Source organism: Neopelma chrysocephalum, unplaced genomic scaffold (genome assembly GCF_003984885.1).
Source record: "Neopelma chrysocephalum unplaced genomic scaffold, ASM398488v2 Primary Assembly neopelma1_44, whole genome shotgun sequence".
Classification (NCBI taxonomy): Eukaryota; Metazoa; Chordata; class Aves; order Passeriformes; family Pipridae; genus Neopelma; species Neopelma chrysocephalum.
In genome coordinates this window covers 8106037-8127855 of record NW_020897703.1, presented here as the reverse complement: position 1 = coordinate 8127855, position 21819 = coordinate 8106037, and the positions used below count along the sequence as shown (strand labels likewise).

Genomic DNA, 21819 nt, shown 5'->3' with positions numbered 1-21819 from the left:
TTTCTAGTTTACCCATCTATTGCAACCAGTGATATTAATAGAACACACAACAGCAGGGAGTGGGAAAATAAACATATTTTCACTCACATAAAGGGACTGCCTAAATGACTCATATATGCAAAATAAATAAATGTCCCCTCACGATAATCTGAAACTATATTTTTTCCACATAAACAATTCAGCTTCTTAACTGTAACCTATCATGTTAAATTCACGCAGTTTTATTTGAGGGCATGGACAGATTGAGTGATCAATCTCTATTACCCTGAGTGTTTTTTTTATCCCATCCTTACAGTGCCATTTTTCTTCTCACTAGACATTTCAGTTCATTTCCCTGAGCCTTCTTCAGCTTAATAGCTGCATTTCAGACTTACATAAAAAAAAAAAAGACTATCAAACTTCCAGAGGGAAGTGAGTAAGTAAGTGAGTGTTGTGCATGGGAGGGAGAAATACAGGGAAAAAAATGGAAAAAGAGGGCAATTGTTAGCATTGTATGTGCTGCACTTAGTGGATAACAGTTACGTATTCTAGTTTCATAACGGAGATGTTTAGGGTCAAACAGGTGCTGGCTTCATATGCTATAAAATCAAGAGGCAGGGGTTTTTTGTCTCGTAGAATTGGCAAACAGGTATTCCCCTAGAGAAATGGAATGAGGACATAGCAATTAACTCTCCCGTTCCTGCAATTGGAGTGCTAATCACATCCTTAGCAACTGCGTAGTCACTATGGTACCGACAACATCTTTTGCTCAAATCCTTTCTGATTCATTCTCCTGGTAACTTTGGTGATGGTCAGAGCAGAGGTGACGTGCACTTGCTGACACTGTGCTGAATGGTTCCATCAATCTCCATTCTGCAATATTGGACTCTATTGCAAATGAAAATCAGCTCCCAGGATAGAAGGGAAGCCAGGAAGTGTCCAGAGTATCTGTGTTGTTTGCTTTTCAGAAACACAGTGCAAATGACAAACACAATGCTTCTCTACAGCCTCTCTGCTCTAATAGTCTTAAATGTGAGGCTAATGAACTTTAGCTTTCAACAACACTGAACCTCATTATACTGTAAATACCCTTTGTGTAACATCTTCTTGTGACTCAGATGCCAAAAACAATAATGAAGCTATCAGAAAAGAAGGAAAGGAAAAGGCTACAGTCTTAAATACAAGATAATCAGACTCATCTTTCCACAGCAAATATTTGTCCTGGGAGAAGCAGTGGCAAATTATAGAGGGTGTAATGGAAAAATGCTGGATATTGAGACATTTGTGAATGCTAACGGAATAATAAAATAGCATACATGAATCAGACTAACAATCTGTAGGAATCAGACTAACTATTTGTCCTTGATGGAGTTGCTTAGAGTGGTTGCTGAATCTCTCCTTAAGAAGTTCTATCCCATGCACTGCAGACACAAACAACCGGAACTAGCTTTCATTCACTGACTGTGTGGGGTTCACATCAATAATCTGTAGCTGCTTTGAGTGCTCCAGGGATATAGAAGAGCTGGAACTCCGGTCCTCACTGTGTGAAGTGGACTGCTGCCCCCCTTGCCTCACCAACAGTATAAAGTGGTGAAGGAGAACTTAAGCAAGACTCCAGCCTTTTAATTTCAAATCTCAATGATTTGGTACACAGGAAGGCCAATCTTAGCATCAGTCAAGCAGAGAGAAGGAAACAAGAGTTTGCAGGAAGAAGATGGATGTCATGTAATCAAAGTATATGAAGTCTGTATCAGGGCACTATGCAGTTCATAGGAATAGGAGAAAACATTCCCCGGCAGCATATTTTCAATATCTCCCCAGCTGCAGGATTATGTCCTCTGATAAAGCTGGTACTGATTGTTTTTGGAGGCAGAACTGGTGAATGCTGTGTGGACCTAGGGTGACAAACATCTATTTTCACATGCGGGAGATAATGTTAAAATAGAAGGTATGGATACTGGGAGGTGGTCAACTGAAGTAGGAGTTTCAAGTGGTACTGACTAAGAATCAGATAAATGCATTACTTAAGAAAGATTCACAGGGTGGACATCTTCAGTGTCAGCATTTATTATATATTTCTAATTGGAAGACCTCAGTTCTCCATTTTCCTAGTTGATTCCTGCAGCAAAGACATACTGAGCGCTGTATACCACTCACTGATTGCTGGGCGAACATTATTGGAGTGGCAATATTTGCTTTTTCCTAGAGCTGTCATTGTTGGAGAGGGTATAAGTCATTTTGGATAATGCTCTACTAGTGCTGTATTAAACACACACGAAAATTATCTTGTATGTTTTACTTTGCAGTGAAAACAAATGCTAATCCAGAATTTGAGCAATAATTCGTGATAGTAATGCTGGAGATAAAACCACAATAGCAAGTTTGGTCAGCTTTCCCAAACCCTTCACCACAAACTTTAAGAAAAACGCTGCTCACTGTGCGAAAGTTTCAGCACCCAGAGTATGATAATTTGACAAGGTGGCTGAGCTGTACAGCTGTGCAGTAATACTTCAGATTATCCCATTGCTCCATTGGTCATTCAATATACAGGTATTTCACGTAACAGTCTTCAAAGGTAGACAGAAGATCCCTGCGATTTCTGGTAATAATAAGCCTGGGGAGTCTCCTGCTATGCTGGAAAGAAGACAGTAGAAAAGTGGATTGCAAAATCCAAATGCTATGGTCTTGGCTCCCTGACATAGATCAAGAATATGTTGTTCAGAAGTTGAACACATATTTCAGATCTAGAGATTCACACCACAGAACCAGAACTTTTGAAAGGACAGCTTTGTTACCCATTATTGTTTTGCCCACTTCAATGGTTTTCCTCCCCCCTGCTCTATATAAACCTATATAGACCTCCTATATAAAAAAGTGTGCCTTTCAGTGGGTGTTTAAAGTAATGATTATTCTTACTTAAGTCAGTTGGGAAGGTGTCTAAATCCACTACACGTCCTTTTTTATGTGTGCAGAAATTTGGGTTCATGAACAGGAACTCCAGACATCTGAGGTAGACAAAAAATCTGTGGTAAGGATCTGAGAAGAAACTTTTGCCTGTTCTGTGCTAGAACTTACATTTATATGAAACATTACCAAGATTCTGCTGGATAGGAAGTTGTCTTATCATTAAGCTTACTATTTGGTAACTGCTGGTCAGTGTAAGTTATGGCTTTCTTCGTGCATAGTCTGAAGAGAGCAAGAGCCTCTCACAGCTCCAGTTGCAGAGGGTAAGTTCAAACATAAAAGCTCCTGCTTTTAGCTCTCCATACATTCTTGGGACACTCCCCAAAGGATCAGCTATTTCAATAACACCACAAAGCTCCTTGCTTCCTCATTTTTCACTTTTGATGAAATTTCCTGTTTCAGCTCAAAGAGCTGAGCTAATAGTCCAGATTTAATCAACAAAAGTATTTACATTTCAAAATAATGAGACCCACTCAGCTGGTAACTTGTTAATTAGTTCTCAAGCATTCTCCTTTTATCCTCTAGTGCTGCAGCAGCTGCAGCCGACAATCCCTCCAATAATAAGGCAGGTAACTTGAGCAAATGTTATCTCAGCCTTATCTTATTCCAGGATCAATTTACACCAATCCGTTGATTGCAGGAGGACTACTCATGATTTACCTAAGGGTAAACGTCTTTACGTATCACACTGTCCTACTCTTCCTAGCAAGTCTTTGCCTTCTATTTTTGTGTGCTCAATAGCAAATTGCGTGCCTAATTGCAAAGCAATTAGGTACCCGAATGTAAGCCTCTCTGACCCTTTATTTTTTAACAATGTTATTCTTTCGTTCTGGAGCTCCTAAAACTTGAGGTCAGATTCACATCTACAGAAAAGCTATTTATACCACTTTATAATTCAGCTTCATTTTTTTGTTTATTCTCACATGAAGGCCTTTATACCCAGCTATACAAAGGTACCAGAATGTAAACAAGAATCTGTTCATTAATTTTTTTTTTTCACTCAGATACTTGCAAGTAAGGATGGATATAACAAATGAGGATCTGTTCCCAATTTCTGTCCCAGTACTAATAAAATCAGAAATACAAGTGCTGGGTTTCATAGTCTTCTCCAGCAGATCCCTTAACAACTGGAAAACTCCACTAATTAGCCCCAAGCTCAGGATATGCTCCAGCTGACCTGCCAGTAATCAGTTGCTCCAGAGCCTAGATCGATTTTGTCCTGTGATTATATTCTCCAGTCAGACAGACCGGACAAGATTTTAAAGACAAGAAGATGTTTTAAGAAACAAAGTCAGGATGTTCTACTCAGCACACAGTTTCCTCCTATATCCCAATTTTGCAAGGCACATAAGTGTGTGCTTAACTTCAAGCACATGATTAATCACCTATTTAGGAACAGGAAGTTTTTCCAGAACTAGAGGCTATCTCTTCTCTTCTGCAGTCCTATGGTTGTGTGCCTTATTTTCTTCTTTTTTTTTTTCCTTTTTCCTTTTTTTTTAAATTTTCCCTCTTCTTTTTTCCCGGTCATATATAATGCAACTGTGCAAAGTTCTTTTCTTTCCTAAACATGGTGGGTGGGTGAGGACACAATTACTTAAATAATAAGATGTGGGAATAGGTTATAAAAATAGCAGCATATTCCCAACTTTTTAATAGGAATTTGTACTTCTGGACCATTTAAATTTCTCTGGAAGCCTGAGGACTAAGTACACATAGGACTGAACCTAGCTTTTTAATCGATTGTTTATCTTCTATAAATTAACTACATAACTATGCTTTTGAAAACCACAAATTAGCATCAAGAAGCTGCACAAATAGCAAGTAAAACAAAACAAAATGAAAGAAGAAATAAAACTGACATGCAAAAATTTATCCTTCCCACGTCTCCAGGACATGTTTTGAATACCTGCCTAATTCTAAGGGTTTGTGACCATGACAAAAGAATTTTCCTACATGTTACAAATGTGGAAAAATGTTGCCAATCCTTTGAAAACATTTTAATAGAAAAGTCTCATCTTTTAATCATCATTATGAGCCTGCATGTGTTGCCTGTAAAGCCAATGCAATTATTCTGATTTTCACAGAAACGTAATGCAGCCCTAGGGCTGGCAGAAGTTGTGATTTTGGATCTGAGTTCTGGGGAACAAAATTCTAGAAATGTAATTCATTAACTGGAGGACCTCAGGTTGACTGTTTTTCACTTGCAGTACTTGAAAGGAATCTAATCACTTCCTTAAAGATAACCTCATGTTTTTATAAGGGTTGCTCCTGAAGGTTCATTTTATCACAAGGTTTCCAGCTTGTTAGTCCATAGGAGGAATAAATCTTGGAGTATCACTCGATAGCCAAACTTAGGACAAGCAGTGAACTAATTACCTGTATATGCAAAAACCACTCTGATGAAAACTCCCTGAGTAAATAGATGGTTTGCTAGAACAAAAAGAAGTAAGAACTTGGGAAGGGGAGTTAATTTAAATATTTTTCAAAGCTACTACTATTTCTTTTCTTCCTGACTCCTTTTCCTGTACTTTTAAAAAATGTTCATCCTCCTAGGATACTCTACCAATACCACAAGCATTCACAGATTAGCCCAGAATGGAACCTGATCCACTTTCACTGTTAAGACAAAACTTCCACTGATACCAATGAGTTTGGTTGAAATGTGGGTTAGTAGTTATTTGTTGGAGCTTGGCTTTGCTGTCCAGTTTGTATGAGGCACACCATGCACCTACTTACTTAGGACCCAGAACGAGAAGTTAGAGTTACAGAAAATCTGTTCTGAACTCTTTTAATTTAATTTTTATATTTGTGGGATTCAGGAGAGAGCCAGTAAGACTAACCTAATTATGGAATATTAGCCATTGTGCATCAGGCTCTGGCCACATCATTTTTCAAATACAAATAATCTTTGTTGTGACTGTGAATATACAGGGGTTTGGGGTTTGGGGTTTTGGGTTTTTTTCAAACTTTTGCATGACATTTGGACATCCTTCCCTACAAAGAACTCTGTGCATATGTTTGATCTTAACCTCTGTGGAGTAGCCTCCTAGCCCTCCTAACTTTAGCTCCTTGATTTCAGCGTGTGCAAGATATGAGTTTAAGCAGCTCAAGGACGCTTTGGGACATTCTGGTCTATCATCTGCACAGTGGTGTGGGAGTCTTCTGCACATATCAACAGCAGCAAGAAAACAGCTGGATTGTTGTTATAATTGTTTTGTGGAAGATATGAAGGGGAATAGCAGAAAGAAGAATATCTTAGAAAATACTTCAGCATAAAGTAAGGGTATGAAGTGGGAAGCTAGAGAGGCAGTCATTAGACAACCTAGACTTTAAAATCTACTGTATGTTGTTTGTGACCACTATAAGTTACTCAGAAAAAAATTCCTTGCTCAGCCTAACGCTCTGAATATCCTTACTCACAGTTCTACAGCTTGTTCACTAGCTTCTCTGTTTCAGCTTGTATTTTTTATTAGAAAATTCTTCCTCTATGAATTTGAATATTGGCATGCTACTCTTAGGCATGCTTCTTACCCAGAGGAGGTTTCTCAGAGTTACGCTATGGTCCCTTTTATTTACTCCTAACTTACAATTTCTTTTATCAGCCATTAATAGATAAATATCTTACTATCTGGTTTTCTTCACCTACTGAATTCTTGTCTATATAGAATGATCTTGCAGCTGCAGAGTCCCCTTCCTCCCCTTCACTCTGTAACCTAACCCATCCTTGCTCTAGAGATTATAGTACGTATTACAATATCCCATTGAATTTTGACACTCCCTCATTCTTCAGAAATATCTATTATGTCAAATTCTCCTTCCACAGTCATACACTCTGCTGTCACCTGTTATTATTTTTAAGCTTGTGGTATGCAGACATGGATATTTTTTATTTTTAATTTTAATATTTTTATTTGTTATATTTATTTTAGTAGGCCATCTACCTATTTTTAAACAACTCCTCTGCCTAGCTCCCTACTTCAGAATAGACCACTGTGATTTCAGTTTAATTATCCTCAAGGTCATCCATTATCTTTGTTCCCATGTTTTATACCTGGATACACAGTTAACATGCTGATGGGAGAAAAAGCAGGTATGTGGAAATGCAGAAACACTCTTTTACCCAAACTCTTGGCTACCCACATCCTACCCAGTGCAGACAATCCTCTGCCTGATCCCGCATGGTGTGATGAGGTCAGAGCTGTGTGGCTGCGAACTCCTTTCCATAATTAGATCAGGGCTGCATTTTCCCTTGGAAATGCTCCCTTTTCATCATCAAGACATTTCAAAGCCCAATTCTATTTTTTTCTTTTTTTTTGTTTTCTTTTTTTAAAGCAGTGGGACAGCTGATTTTTTCTAGCAGTTTTTTTCCTGTCAGAATGATAATGAAAAACAATTTCTACTCAGAATTTTTTTCAGCTATTCCATTACTGAACCTTCCACTGGTTCACTGGAAACTGTGAGAGGGGGTTTGATTCTTTTCTGTGGAAAGAACATGGAAAACCTTATTAGGCTTTTTGTAGCAAAAGAACAATTTTTCTTTTATTGAGGATTTTGCTTCTATTTTGTATAACATTTCTTTGAAAATACGTGTCCCAGTCTCCTTTTAAATTTCTTTATTCTGCTCTGCTACTGAAAAGGCTGCAGATGGAAGGGGAGAACAAGGAACTCCCCATGTCAATCAGCTCTATTCATTCAATGGCTGTATTTCTTAGTTTGATTAAAAACATATTGAGCAGCCCTGGTTCCTCAGTTCTGCACGCCTACACAATCCTGACTGCCTTGCCATCCCCCTGTCAGTAAATGCTTTATCCTGAGGCCTTACTCAGACTGAGATTCCACATTAAACATGAATCCAAGAGGATATCACGTGATTTTAGGTCTTGGAATCTCAGATTCCACACAGCTTGACGGGTGCTGAGGGGGTTGGTGACGGTTAGATGACGAGAAAAAAGTGCTTGAGGTGGACTGATAATTAACTTTTTTTTTTAAAGAGAAATGGAAAGAAAAATTTGTGTAAAGCTTGGAAAACATCTCCATTGTTACTGCCATCACTGGCATGAATGTACGTGTAACATCTGACCAGCATATTAGTCATAAACTCTGGTTCTGTAGGAAATAGAGCACACTGAGCTGCCATCATACAAAGGAGCAGTTCTTAGAGAAGACTGTTAATTTACTACATTTTTAGTGCTGAGGCATGTACTGGTCCCCTTCAGAAAATGTTCTGTTCTCTATATACCTCCTGTTCTTATTAAAATCAGAACTATGTGGAAGAGCAGAACCATGGAGTCTGCTCCTTATGGAGCCAAAAGAATGGCTGCTGACAGAAGTGTTGTAACTAGATTGGCTGTCTTCTAGCACTTCTGTTGGTGTCTTTTTCAAAAAAATCTATTTTATTTTATGACAAAATTTAAAATTTTGGTATTAATCAAAAAATCTCCATACTCCATACAGAGAATTAAAGTTGCAGTTTAAACTCTACTCAAGTTGAAAACCTGCCTAGTAGCTTTAATGGTCTTTAGCTCAGACACCAGGCTAGGGTCAGCTTCTCAGAAAAATAATTTCTTCCTGTATTCAGCCCTGAAGAGTGGTCCATAAAAATCTATCTGCTCAGACACGTTGGAACTTAACATCTTCCTCTCTTTGGAAATGATCGCTCTTTCCAAAAACATCAGATTGAATAACTGCTACCTAAATACCCTAATTTCTCTTTGCCTTCCCCATATATTATACGGATCATGAACTTTAAGAACTGTGCCCTACAATTCTTCAAGAAAGGAAGAGACTGGATTATCCCCTTAAGCACTTCCAAGGATATATCATGTACAAAGTATTCCATACATATCTTCCTTTTTCTCTTAAGTAGCTCGAGGTGTACTAGCACATACTGTATTACAGAACCATGGTACTTTTTTGTCTTTTATGGCAATAGACTTTGAGGGATACAGCAAAAAAAAAGTCTGCTTTCTATTAAACAAAAAATATTCTTAATATTACTTTTCCCAGCCCTCAAAATGTTTGATCTTTGCAGTCACCCTTGACAGAGAATTCTTAGCACTGCTTCCTTTTCAGATGAGAGAGCAGAGGTGCACTGGCCTCACAAAATACATACCAGAATCACACTGCATACATCAGCATGGCCTCAACCAAGACTGAAATACATATGCACCTTAAATTTACATGTCTTTGTGTGAAAAGAAATAAGTCCTACTGAGACAGAGAGCTCATCCAGTTCACGAGCACATGCTTGGTCCTTTCCAGATTACACACAGCCACTGTGTGATGCATCACACAAATCCAACAAAGAATACAATGGAGAGGACGATGCCGTACTTTCAGCTACTGTATTTGTAACTCACCTACATGGTGCTGCCACTGAAGCTATCACTTTGGCAGGCTGGCAGCCAGCTAAAGAGAAGCTGATGTTCAACAGGATATAACTTGATTGAAGGTGATATAAATCAAGAATGACCTGGTGTTATAAACAAATTAGCAGACAGGTGAGACCAGGGAAATCAGTCTGGGGCCTCTGTGTCTCTGGGATCTGATAATTTCATTAATGCAGGTACTCCTGTCTGGTAGTAGAATGCTACCATCCTTGATTTAGGAAGTTGTTGGGAGGCTAAAGACTCCCAATATCAATAAAGATATTTAGGTATTGATTTCTACTGTGAATTTGGGCCAAAGTGATAGGTTTACAGTGTCGCAGGAGTATCAGGCTTGGCAGACAAGGTTTATTAATGCCATACTAGTATTACACTCAGAAGAGCTTTGTTCCTCCCCTCTCTCACATTGCTTAAGTACAGGCATGGGAGTAGGAGAACGTTCTTAAGGATTGTGTTATGGTACCATCAGAAAGGTAAGGAGGGAACATAAGAACTTACATATCTCAAAATACCTGTGTGTATACACACATATAAATATACATGCATGAGTGTGTGTCCACACATAAAGCAGTAATGATGGTGATGGGGATTACCTGTTTACTCTGACAGTTGCCAGCACACAAAATAGATATCAGTCTAATTCTTAATAGGTGTGTAGTCACCCCCACAGCTGGAGATGCTCAACACAGCTAAGAGCAGTTAGAATACCCTAAAGTGGTGCAGAAACTTTTAGTCCTCTGTTTCAAATAGTTCTTCTTGGTCAGCTGTGAGACACATGGTATGTGAAGGAAGAATCATAAACATCCTTGACTTATCTAGTATTTTCACCAGCCATAATTTTTCACCAAACAAAGCAAAAAAAAAAATATCATGAGCATAAGGTGATTTTGGCATCAGACTCTTCTTGTTTTCAGTCCCATCACACTGTAAGACAACTGGCACCATAATCAAACAAATAAAAACCATAGCACTGTTGGAGGGTCACAATCTTCTGCTGGAACTGTGGATTTTTCTGAAACTATTTACAAATTCTTTTAAGAAAAATCAACACATGGAGTAATGAAATTACTCTCTACCTTACTGAGAAAAATTAGCTTATGCACTTATAACAATGGGTACTGTAACCAGTGGCTACAGTTACATGGATTTGGTTTTGATCAAGGAGAGAAGTCGTTCCTATTTTGGTGTCAAAGTCAACTCAAGTCCCCTGCAGACTAGCTTGTAAATTCCTGGATTTAGCACAGAATCCAGTTATAACAAATGGTAGTTCAAACTATCCTCCTTGAGCCTGGCTACTGTCCATAAAAGCTCTCTCCCCACTGCTTATTCCTAATGTTCGAACTTCTGTTAAGTGGACCATCTCTACTCCCCCCATGGAAAGAGGAAACTAGCATTAGCCTTTCACAGCAGAATCACCCAGGCAAAATGTCTACACAGATATTAACACCTTGCTGTGTTTCTGCTAGAGCCATGGAGCAAGTGAATTCCATGGGCATGCTACACTTGTGCTATTTATATTTACCTAAAATGTGTGTGGTGGTATAGGAACAATCTGGCATTTCTACTTACTGGTACAGTTTCTCACCATACAGCTTCTCATAACATCTTGCTCTATTTAAAATCAAACTTGACTTGAGATTTTCTTTGCATGTTTTGTCTTCAATGTCCTCTTCCTCCCTTTCTCTTCTGTAAATAAATCGAGAAGGCATTTAAATCTGAGTATGCATTTCTCTATTAAATTGAGACAAACATACATGCAATATCCTCAGTGATGTTGACTATGTTCAAGTAGCTTTCAAGCAAGTCCTTCCTGATGTTGAAACGGGGTGTTTCTGAAAAGTGAAGGATAAGTGGCCAAAATCCTTTTAACACCGTGACTCATTGACAGTGATTTCTGATTAATTAGGGGCACATTCTCCCCTTGATATGTAATTTCCACTAACATCAAAGAGAAAACTGTCTTCCTTATGTTTGCCAGGCAGCAACTACCCAGGGGCTGGTCTTTTGGGCTGAACAAAATTACTCAGCCTGTGGATGTTCTCTTCACCTGTCCACCGTAGCTGGACAGCTTCCTTCTGGAGCATGCACTTACCTCTCACTGCCAGTAACACCCAGTGCAGGCAGCAGTAGGGGGAGGAGGAGGCCTGCCCAGCCTGGCAGCCATCCTAGCTGCTACTGGCACAGCCGACACCTGGAAGCTTCTGCACCATGTTGGACATCTGTGGCACCAAGCCAAAGCGGCCCAGCTGTCAGGGGCTGTGTTCAGAAAGTAGCACAGCTACCTTCTCACAGCACAGATATTTTTGGTTAACACCTGATCACAGTGACACAGCTCCCGTGAGCCCGTAGTGCTCCCCTCGCAGACAGCTGTGGTCATCGGGAGAGGCCAAGAGCAGCTGCTGGAGGGAACGGCACCGTGTGGGAGTGCTGGTGGTGCTCATACAGACATGGAAACACACCTGGGGCCTCCTGAGGCTGCCTGGCTCAGCACAAATTATGTGTCACACCAGTGAAATCTCTTACCCTTCCCCACACAATCTCCCAAAACACATCTGTGCCTTTGGGCACCTGCCAAGTGTGAGCCCTACACAGGCAGTGCTGCAGGGGGTGTCTGATGGGGTCAATTTAGCAATATGGACAACTGGACCATGGACCTTGGTTGAGTTTACTAATGAAAATATGATCTGTGGATGCCTGGGTGCCTGCTCCCCCAAGCCACAGTGTGGATTAAAACCAGGCACCCAGCACCAGGAATGCTGAGAGAAAAGAAGACAAGGGGTTAATAGCAATGCCCACCATGAAGAACTGTGGCAATTTATAATTCTTTGGTTACGAGCATTGTGAAAACAAAAACCCTCATGGCTCTGCAGAAAGCCACAACAACTTTGCCATGGGGGGACCCCAAACCAGTGAGGTATGGGGTGGGGGAAGAAGGGTGACAGAATCACCGTACAGGGAGGGGGTAACATGACTTCCATGTACCATGAAAGGACCCATCCGATGGGAAGAGAACATGCCATCCTCAGCTTCCTTTCAACCTTAATTCTCCTCCTGCTGCTGGCACCATTTCCAAGCACTCAAGCACTGCTCAAGCACTGAACAGGGCTGGTGTTTGCAGTCGATGCCAAAAGGTGCCTGAAGGGACAGGCCGGCTCCTGCTGGGAGACATGAGGGGAGACAGGCGCCATTTTGAGGGGCCCCGTGCCTCTCCTCAGGGCCTCAGCCGTGTGGCGCCAGAGGGGCCCCTGCCGTGGTCCCTGCTCTTCACAGGGCAGGGAGCACATCCTGCTCCCTCTCATCCCAGCCCTGTCACCTTACTGGCTCTGTGCTGTGCACCGCCACAGCGCTTAAGGCATGACTTAGAAAGCAGGTCTCTGTGTAGGGGAGCAGCAGGTGTCCCTTGGGTGTCGCACCACTGCCTCACCAGCATGCGGTCAAACTGTCTGACGCACTTCATCTCCCTCTAACTCATCCTACGCGATGAAGAAAATTTATCAATTAATGGATAATCATTATAGATTTGAACAGCCACAGAATCATTAAATACCAATGAATCAGTTAAATGTAAAGGGGTGATCATGTTCTTGGGATAAGAAGGGAAACTGTCATCTGGCAGCATAAAAACATGGAAAAGGGGGGAGATGAGGAGTGGGCTGAGAGAATTTGGGAAAATGCTTGTGAGCATCAGAAGACAAAAGTGGAATGGAAACAGTTAAGGTTTATTAACCATTACTTGGAATTTCAGGGTAGTTTGAAGTGATGCCTTGGTGCTCCTCATGTGACTTTACATGGAGACAAAGATTTGTAGCTCAGTCCTTCCATTCTGTGCCAAAATTCATGAACCTCATGAACTGGCAACACTCGCTGTTCCCCAGAGCATTAGGTGTTACTCTTTGATTATGAGGGCTGTGCCCTCTTTCTTATTCCAAATTATCTTCTTTGTAGCAGTTCTTTCTGCACCATCAGCTAGCCGCAGTATTTCAGGGTCACAGGAAAGAGATGGAAAGAAACTTCTATTTCAGGGACCAAAATGTTTATGTCAGAAGGCCAAGGTTCTCATAGCTGAATTTTAGGTACCTGTGTTTATTTTGCAGCTTTCTGCAAAAGTGGAAGAAGCTTTTGTTGAAGGGCAGTAAAGCTCCCATTTCTCCAAAGATCCTTCCTGAATATTTCAAAATGATTTTAAATGATATCATTTGACCATACTTCTCTTTACTCGTGTGATTAGTACTGATCCTAAGCTTGATGACACCAGCTAGACTGAATCCTGGAGGGGACACTGCCTTTTGACTACCTCAGTAAATTAGAAATACTACATAGGAGCCTCATACCAGGAGGCAAATATTTGCCTGGAATGGGATTCTGCTTTCTAGATCCCACACTCCATATTATTTGGGGATTTCAAGTTGAATTTGAAGTACACCTATCCTTTTCCACTTGTTTGCACTCCCAAAAAGTCCAGTAGAAATTCAGCAAATAGAGGTAAATGACTGAGTTTGGAAGAGTCTCCAAAATCCTAAAGAATTTTAAACTCATGACTAACTAGCTACAGCACATCTTTGTTTTGTTCAGTTTTATTGCCTCTCCATCAGTGAACATTAAACAGCCAAAACAGAAGCAGACAATGAATCTGAAACTGCACAGGGGTACACAACAAAGGGCCTCTGTAAACAGGCTGTTATGGTTTCAGACAAAAGATGTTCAGAAAGCTGCAGTCAATGGACAAGCCACAGACACAGAAGGCCTCCAAATGTAATCATTTCAATAACTCTCATTATCTCTCAGCACCACAGAAGTACACGATGAGGCACACAAGCTTTCAGTCAAGAGATATGGCTTGTCACTGGCCCTTTGGAAAGACTTCCAGCCAGATGACCAGAAATTGTTCATGAAAAACTGTTTATTTCATATCAAAACTGACTGACTTCTTAAAAAAATAATTAAACCTGGAAGTATTAAAAATATTTGTAAAAAGTAGTAAAATAACATAATTCTGGTGGCAAACCTTTGCTTTTGTTCACTTTTAATGCTGTTCTCATTATTTACCCTTTTATTAGAAATAAGTAAAGCCAAAAAAAAAAAATGGAGGGAGAAAAATCTACATTTTTAAGTTTCATAAGGAATATTTGTCTTTTTTCTTTTTTTCAGCTCAAATTGCTTGGAAAATAAGATATTTGAGGAAACTAAAACATCTAACAACCTCCTCTGTTGGAGTAAACTGCCCACCAGATCCATGTTGCAGAGTCATGGTTAGACAGAGCTGAGCTCGCTCAGCCTCCTATAGCCTGAGAAAGGCATAAAAACTCCTCAGACCTTCCCTCCTTCAGCCGAGAGGCATTCGAAGCAAAGGAACTACAAAGACAGGCTGAGAGAGCTGTGGTTGTTCAGCATGGAGAAGAGAAGGCTTTGAGGAGACCTCATTGCAGCTTTCTAGTACCTTAAGGGGGCTTATGAAAACCATGGTGGGACTTTTCACATGGGCAGATAGTAACAGGCAAGGGGTAATGGTTTTAAATTTAAAAAGGGCAGGTTTAGATTAGATGTTACGAAGAAATTCTTTACTCAGAGGGTGGTGAAGCCCAAGAAGGTTTGGATGCCGCATCCCTGGAAATGTCCAAGACTAGGTTGGATGGCATCCTGTGCAATCTGATCTAGTGGGTGACATCCCTGCCAATGGCAGGGGGGTTGGAACTAGATGAGCTTTAAGGTCCCTTTCAAGCCAAACTCTTGTACAACTTTATGTCTGAAAAGTCATGCAAAGTTTGCACATGATGAGTTTGCATCAGATGAGCTCAACAGGAGGGTCATATTCAGTTTAACCCCAGAAGTGAATAAATGTTTCTTTTCTCAGAGAACTTTGTACCCCAACAGTGAGAAATGTCCAAGGTGAGTGACTGTGTCTTACCTGAACAACTTCAGAGGGAATGAGTTCATTCACGGTGTCTCCTTTCCCTGGCCTCCAGCCTGGGGAAGTGTCTGACAGCTATTCCTTGAGACTAATAACCTACTTGCATCTAAGAGAAAGTGATAGCAAAGCATTGTATTTTCTGAAAGTTCCTGGAAAACAAGCTGGTTATATGCCTACCTGTAATTGATAATTGGGTTCCAGGCTGTGCTGCCCTAAAGTATCCTTCAAAAGGTTGTTCCAGAACTCTTTGGAAGTCCTTCTCACAGGTGGGGAGCAAAGAACTAATTTGCTCTAGAAGTATCTTTGTCTAGATGTTTAGACATAACATATGTAACTGTCAAAAATACCAAGGCAGGTGAGATGCCAAAAACTTCCAGAGGTTTTCAAGGAAGAGAGAAAGTGAAGGAACCTAGACCTTGTCTTTACAAGAAAAATGCTATAAAGTCAAAGTTCTATTTGCAGAACTAATTCTGTGTCGAACACAACTCCATTCATACCTACATCAGACAAATACTTCAATGTACAACAAAGACACTGGTTTCTTCAGCCTTGTATTTTCATGGTAGGATGCCAAAAGCTCTGTGACAACTCACTGCCTCAATCACTCTCACTCTATGACACCAAGGTATCACTGCCACACCGAAGCAGACAGAGCATGGTGCAGTTTTGACCATTTGGAATACAAGCACAAAATTTTGACCTATACTGAGCCCTTTTCCAGTGCTCAAGAGCTGTTGGTTAACATACACCCAAACGCTACAAATTATGTCCGTCATCAAACCTCTGGTACAGCCTGAGCAACCAGAACAGCCATGGGCATCAGTGGAACTTTTGTCTTCCAGCTTAACAATGTGGTTTTCCAGAAATGCTTGACATCACCCCAGCTCCTTTTGCATTTGACTCATCGCCTGGAGTGAGTAACCTCTGGATGTGTCTCTCTTCGTTAGCTACAGAGGGAGTATAAATGGGCAGGTTAGAATGGTCATCTGACTTCTAGACGCCGACATCAGGAAGAGAATCCTACCCTTTGTCTGTCTGACATAAACAGTTCTAGCAGGTTTCCCAACAGGGCAAGTGAGGCATGTTGTCCCAGAAATAAAACCTAGCCAGCTGGCATCAGATAGAATAGTTCTGCTGCAATGCCCGCTGAAGTTGCTGCAGCATGTGAGCACAAGGCAGCAAAAACCTAAAGGGATACTGGCGTGATTTGAAAAAGTAATTTCATTTTATGCCATGACACTGCAAAGTAATTGTGCTCAAAATAACTGTTTTTACTGCCTAAATACATTTTTAGTACTTGTGTATCCAGGTGGATTCAATTGTGTTGCAATTTTGCAGACATTAAAGAGGGAGACTAAATGACTGAGGCAGGAGAAGGAGAACAACACCGCACTCCAGTGAGATCCACACTAGAGCATAGCACTAGCTCTCAGGAGCCTTAAAGTCTAGTCCTGTTTTGACCACTGACTGACAAATGTTTAAAAGCTGAGCATGGAAAATGAAATGCAAGTGTTCTCTGTATCTGTTACAAAAATAATACTGGCTGAAAGCTTCAACGAGTGTAAATTGTCAAATAAGAGAAATCACTGACTCCAAAAGAAGTAGGATTACAAGCCAAATCCGGTCAGCTTTAAGAATAAGAACTTCCTTCTTGGGCATCTTTTGCAAAAGCAACATGTGACACGGCATGAAAACAAGCAACACTTGAACTGTTATAAAACACATTAAAATTTTTTTTTTAAATCCAAAAATATGATTCTGATAAGCTAAAGCATGCTAAGAAGTTATACTTTTTATGTCAGTAACTCTTCATAGAACCATAGCCTTAACTCATACTCAAAAGTCATTTCACTCTTCACAGAAGTTTTCACAAAGAAATAATATACAAGGCACACTAAACACTGTCAGGCCAAACACATTCTACTGTTTATTACACATATTACATTCTTAAATAAAAATGCGTCACATAACATTTTTGCATAGATATCTTACAATATACCAATTTAAAAAAGAATTATGAAACAGACCAGTAACAAAAATAAATTTTTTCTTCATTAATAATTTTGTAACATTAACATACCACCATCATATAATACAAATAATATTTTTAAATCTTAAGACTTTTTGTACAGCAAAAAAACTGACAAAGTAATATATATATATATATATATATATAAAAAGCTTAAAAAAAATAAAATGTCAAAAAAAGGCAGAACTGAGGGCTACAAGATTGGGTACTTCTGTGATATATTAGAAATACCAGAGTAGGCCTGAGAGAACGTGACCGAGGGCATCTCCAAAATGCACTTGTCAGACACATCTGGTAAAAGAAAAATTATAGTGCAAAATGAAAGTCCTTCAAGCAATATTGTTTGTTTTTTGTTTTTGTTTTTTTTTTCTTTTTTTTTAATAGGGAGCATTCATACTTTTTTGTTGTTGTTGTTGCTAAAAAAAAAATCCCCCAAACAAAAATCTAATGTGTATAGAGAGCAAGAAAAGTTTCAAAGAACAAGAAGGAAAACAGGCCACTTTGCAAAGCAAAAAAAAAAAAATCTCAGCCTGCATTATTATTTTTTCAACTAGATGTGCAGACATGCCAAACTGAGGCCTTGTTTCTAAGAGAAAAGCTGTCATAGTTTATATGCAGTGATTTCAAAACCAGGTACTTAAATTGGTGCAAGAACCTTCCTGTAGAGGTATGTTAATTAGTTGAAGCATTTCTTACACTTCAGCTTAACTGCATAGGATGCCAATGCAAATTCAATCCAGGCAATCAAGTAACAGGCGCAGCTACAAAGTGATTTTAACTAGACTGATATTTTAACGTAGGGCAGCTTCCCTGGTAGAGACACGGCCTTGGTAACAAAGTAGTGTTTAAACCAGTGTTTTGATCTACTTCCGGAATCTGACAGGTCTGGGGTTTAAAATACAGAGTGATGGGTAAAATGTATGTTGCAAAATATAAAGACCAGCCCTTCAGCCAATAGGCCTTCCAGGGACTGCAGGTTAGCTTTTCCTTTCCCCGAGAGCCCAACAATAAAGGCTAAAATTGCCATGTTTCTTTCCATTCTAGTTCCCCTTTAGTGTGTACATGCTAAGCCCTCATCCCCCTCCCTTCCCACCTCCCCTCCCAATCCCCAAATTTGCAGCCTACTCATTCACAGTACACAGCAACATGTATTTCCCAGCACTGCTGAAAACTTTCCTACAGAAGCTGACATGATTCCTAAAATGCAGTGGCAACAGCAAGTGCCCTCCCTAAATCAAAGCAATAGGCACGGTTGGCTACTACAAACTGTAAGTCAGTAGCTCAGTTTCCTCTTCTATGTAGGTATATACAGTATACTGTTATACCTCCACACCCACACAGAGACAGGGTGGAGAACTTGTTTTCTGGCAGTATACAGAAGTTAGGACCAAAACACTTAAAAAAATCATCAAAGCTTCCATTTTTAAAATCGCAGAATTCCAACGTCAATTATTACACCAAAAATGCCATCAACAAGCATTAAGGAAAACTATAAAACCCTGTTTGAAAAATGACGCCTGCATTTGAAAGTTATCAGGTAGGGAAACTCATTTTTGAGGTGATAAAGGCAGTCTACTCCTGATCTCCACATTTTTATGTATATAATTTATATATACAACCATATCATTATATATGTAACTTATATAGCACAAGTAGCCTTAGATTTCTTCCTCTAAGGGAGGACGAAATTCTCAGCTTTATGAGACAGATCTTAGTACCTGGTAGGTCAGATCCAACAATCCTTACAATGCTAAATCTTGCCACTGAAGCCTGTGCACGCTGTGGAGGAGAAACACTGCAGTAGTCATCCCTAAACTATTAATAAAAAGAGACAAAAGGAAGAACATCTAAGTTTGATCTGGAAATGATCATTCATGAAGGTGTAGTTTTAATGCTAATGAAAGACTTGTCACTGAGTAGTTGTAGTATCTTGGGAGAAAATTATTTCCATTTTTCATGACAGAGTTAAATAGAGTTATAGTCAAGCATTGTTTTTGTTCTTGGTATGTAGGGATCTTTACAAGTACAAATCTATTTGAAATCAGCAAAAAGTAATTTAAGAGTGTTAGGTTAGAGCATCACCCAAGATATGAAAGCTTAAAAACAGTCTTACTGGATGGAATGACAGAATGTGCCAAGTTCTGAATGAAATCAAGAATAAAAGCCCTTGATCCACTGGGTGCTGGCCTAGTAACATTAAATTATTTACAAAATTTTCCTCTTTTTTATTTTTTAAATTTAAAGATTTTGACATACATTAAGGGAAGAGGCAGAGAAAGGGAAACACTTAAGCAAGTTGGATTTCACCAGTTTTGTCAAAAGTACCAATTACGACCTTTTCATACACAGAAAAATAAAGTATGTTAAATAGGAGGAGCAACTTTTATGTTAGAGACAGTTAAAAAAACCCAATTGTCTAGGGTCAGATAAAAATGAAGGAGAAAGCCTGGTTCTGTAGATATCAGAAAGGTCACAGCCAAGATATACTCAATCACTGCAACGATCATATTGATCAACTCCATTTTAGTTACATACCCTAGTGATTAGTTATATTTTTATGCCTGAAGTTAAAACAGTTCGAAAGCAAGGACCTGGGGGCTCCTCTTGCATTCAGGTCCTCCTTCCCCATCTGTATTTGGTCAGTTCTCCCCATGTATTAAGAGAAAATGTGCTAGCCTAAAAAACAAGTAAACCCAATTCCAAAATGTCTGAGGAAAATAAGAATAAATAAAAAACCAAAACCAATGTTCACCTTTGTATAAATATGTTGGCTTAGATTTCAGGTCCTGGAAACCATTTTTGAGATATCACATGGGTCCTCCAGGCTAGCAAACTTGTTTCTGTATTATCTGGCTGGTCCCTGTAGCTGTGATGCATCTCAAGGTATGATATTCCTTCAAACTGGTTTGCTAAAGGTTTGAGTTTTTTGAAGATTCCCTCCTCTCTAAGTCTCCCTCATGAAGAAACCTTACAAAGTTTAATAAGGATGAAACTATCAGAATTCGAGAGAAAACCTATAGACCTGCACTACAGTCTGTTCCATCAGCACAACACTGGGAACAACTAGAACCAGTACACATTTAATCAGAGAGAGCTCTGAAATGAATCACAGAAACATAGAAAAATTAATATCGGAAGGTACTTCTGGAGGTCACCTAATTTAACCCTCTGTTTAAAGAAAGATTAGTTATATCAGACTGCTCAGGGCCTTGTGCAAGACATTGAAAGAGTCTAGAATTTCAGTTTGTCCTTTCTCTTCTTTATTTGCCAGTTTTGCCAGGTAATATAATTGTCTAGCCTGAGTAGCTACTGAAAAAGAACAGCTCTGGGATAATGAAGAATGCTCTGGACTCTGGAATCTCCTTTGCTGTTAGACCAATCTTTATAAAATGCATGTGATATTTTATGTTGCTCTTTATCTCCTAAGGGGAAAAACAAACATAACAAAGATGCACTAAAGTGTTGTTTCAGTCTAAAAAGCTACTAAAATACAGCATCATGTGGCTTCGTATTTGATACAGTATGAATGAAATAATAAATTTTTCAGTTCAAGGTAAACCAGCAATGATCACGTTGAAAAAACAGAATTTTGCTTGCCAGACCTCAAGCTGGAAGTATAGAAAGCATATTTCTATAAGCATATTTTTATGCAGAGATTCAGCATATCTGATTATAAAACTATTTATACTGTGGCTTCCTAAATGATTTTTCATTAGTAAGTTTTCAAAATAGAATCTTGTCTTAAAATATAGGTTGTCTCAGTTAGATAATGGAAAAATCCAGAATAAATAAATCATATCACCACTGAAACATATGAAGATCTGGAATATTCTGTCTGGTTTTGGTGTCCCAATTACAAGAAAATGATTGACATATTTGAGCAAGTCTAGCAGAGAGCCACCATGGAGATCAGGTTCTGGAACACATCATGGATAAAGAGGGGCTGAGAGATATGGTTCAGCCTAAGGAAGAGAAGAGTAAGGGTAGATCTTATTGCTATCTCCAAATACCTAACCAAGACTGTAGAGAAGATGCCAGACTCTTCTTGGAGGTGCACAGTGGAAGGGGCAATGAAAACATTTTGGAACATGGAAAATTCCTACTTGACACATGGATTTTTGAATTTTATTTTTTTTTTTAACCATAAAGGTGGTTAAATATTGGACCAGCTTGCACAGAGCGGTCACAGAATTTCCACTCTTGGGGATTGTTAAAACTCAGCTGGATATGGCCCTGAGCAACCAGCTTTAGTTGGAGGTTGGCAAGATGGCCTCTGGAGGCCCCTTCTCATCTGCATGATTCTATGACTGACTGCTCTGCTCCAAAATGTTATTTAGGTAATCACAAAAACTCACGTTTGTTTTAGTTGCTTCTACTGTGTCCACCATCTTGTGAGACTTTTTTCTTGATTTGTTCTCACCCTATAGTTCCATGGCCTTGGAAACCACAATCTGACTTTCTTACAATGGCTTCTCTTTTGCAAGCAGGCATAAATCTAGCATTGAAGGAAACAAGGTTAAGCTTCTCCTTTCTTAAGCTGGATAACTCAGTCT

General features: G+C 39.5%; 1 long non-coding RNA gene across 1 annotated transcript in view; it reads right to left on the bottom strand.

Annotated features, from left to right (window-relative positions):
• LOC113965084 overlaps positions 1–12739 on the bottom strand; it is a 37964-nt gene extending 25225 nt beyond the window's left edge. Inside the window, exons 1-2 of the long non-coding RNA XR_003533428.1 lie at positions 12312–12739; positions 10899–11015 (exon numbers count right to left, since the gene is read on the bottom strand). This is a non-coding gene — a long non-coding RNA (uncharacterized LOC113965084). The remainder of the gene's footprint in view (positions 1–10898; positions 11016–12311) is intronic.
• Between the last annotated feature and the right edge of the window lie 9080 nt (positions 12740–21819).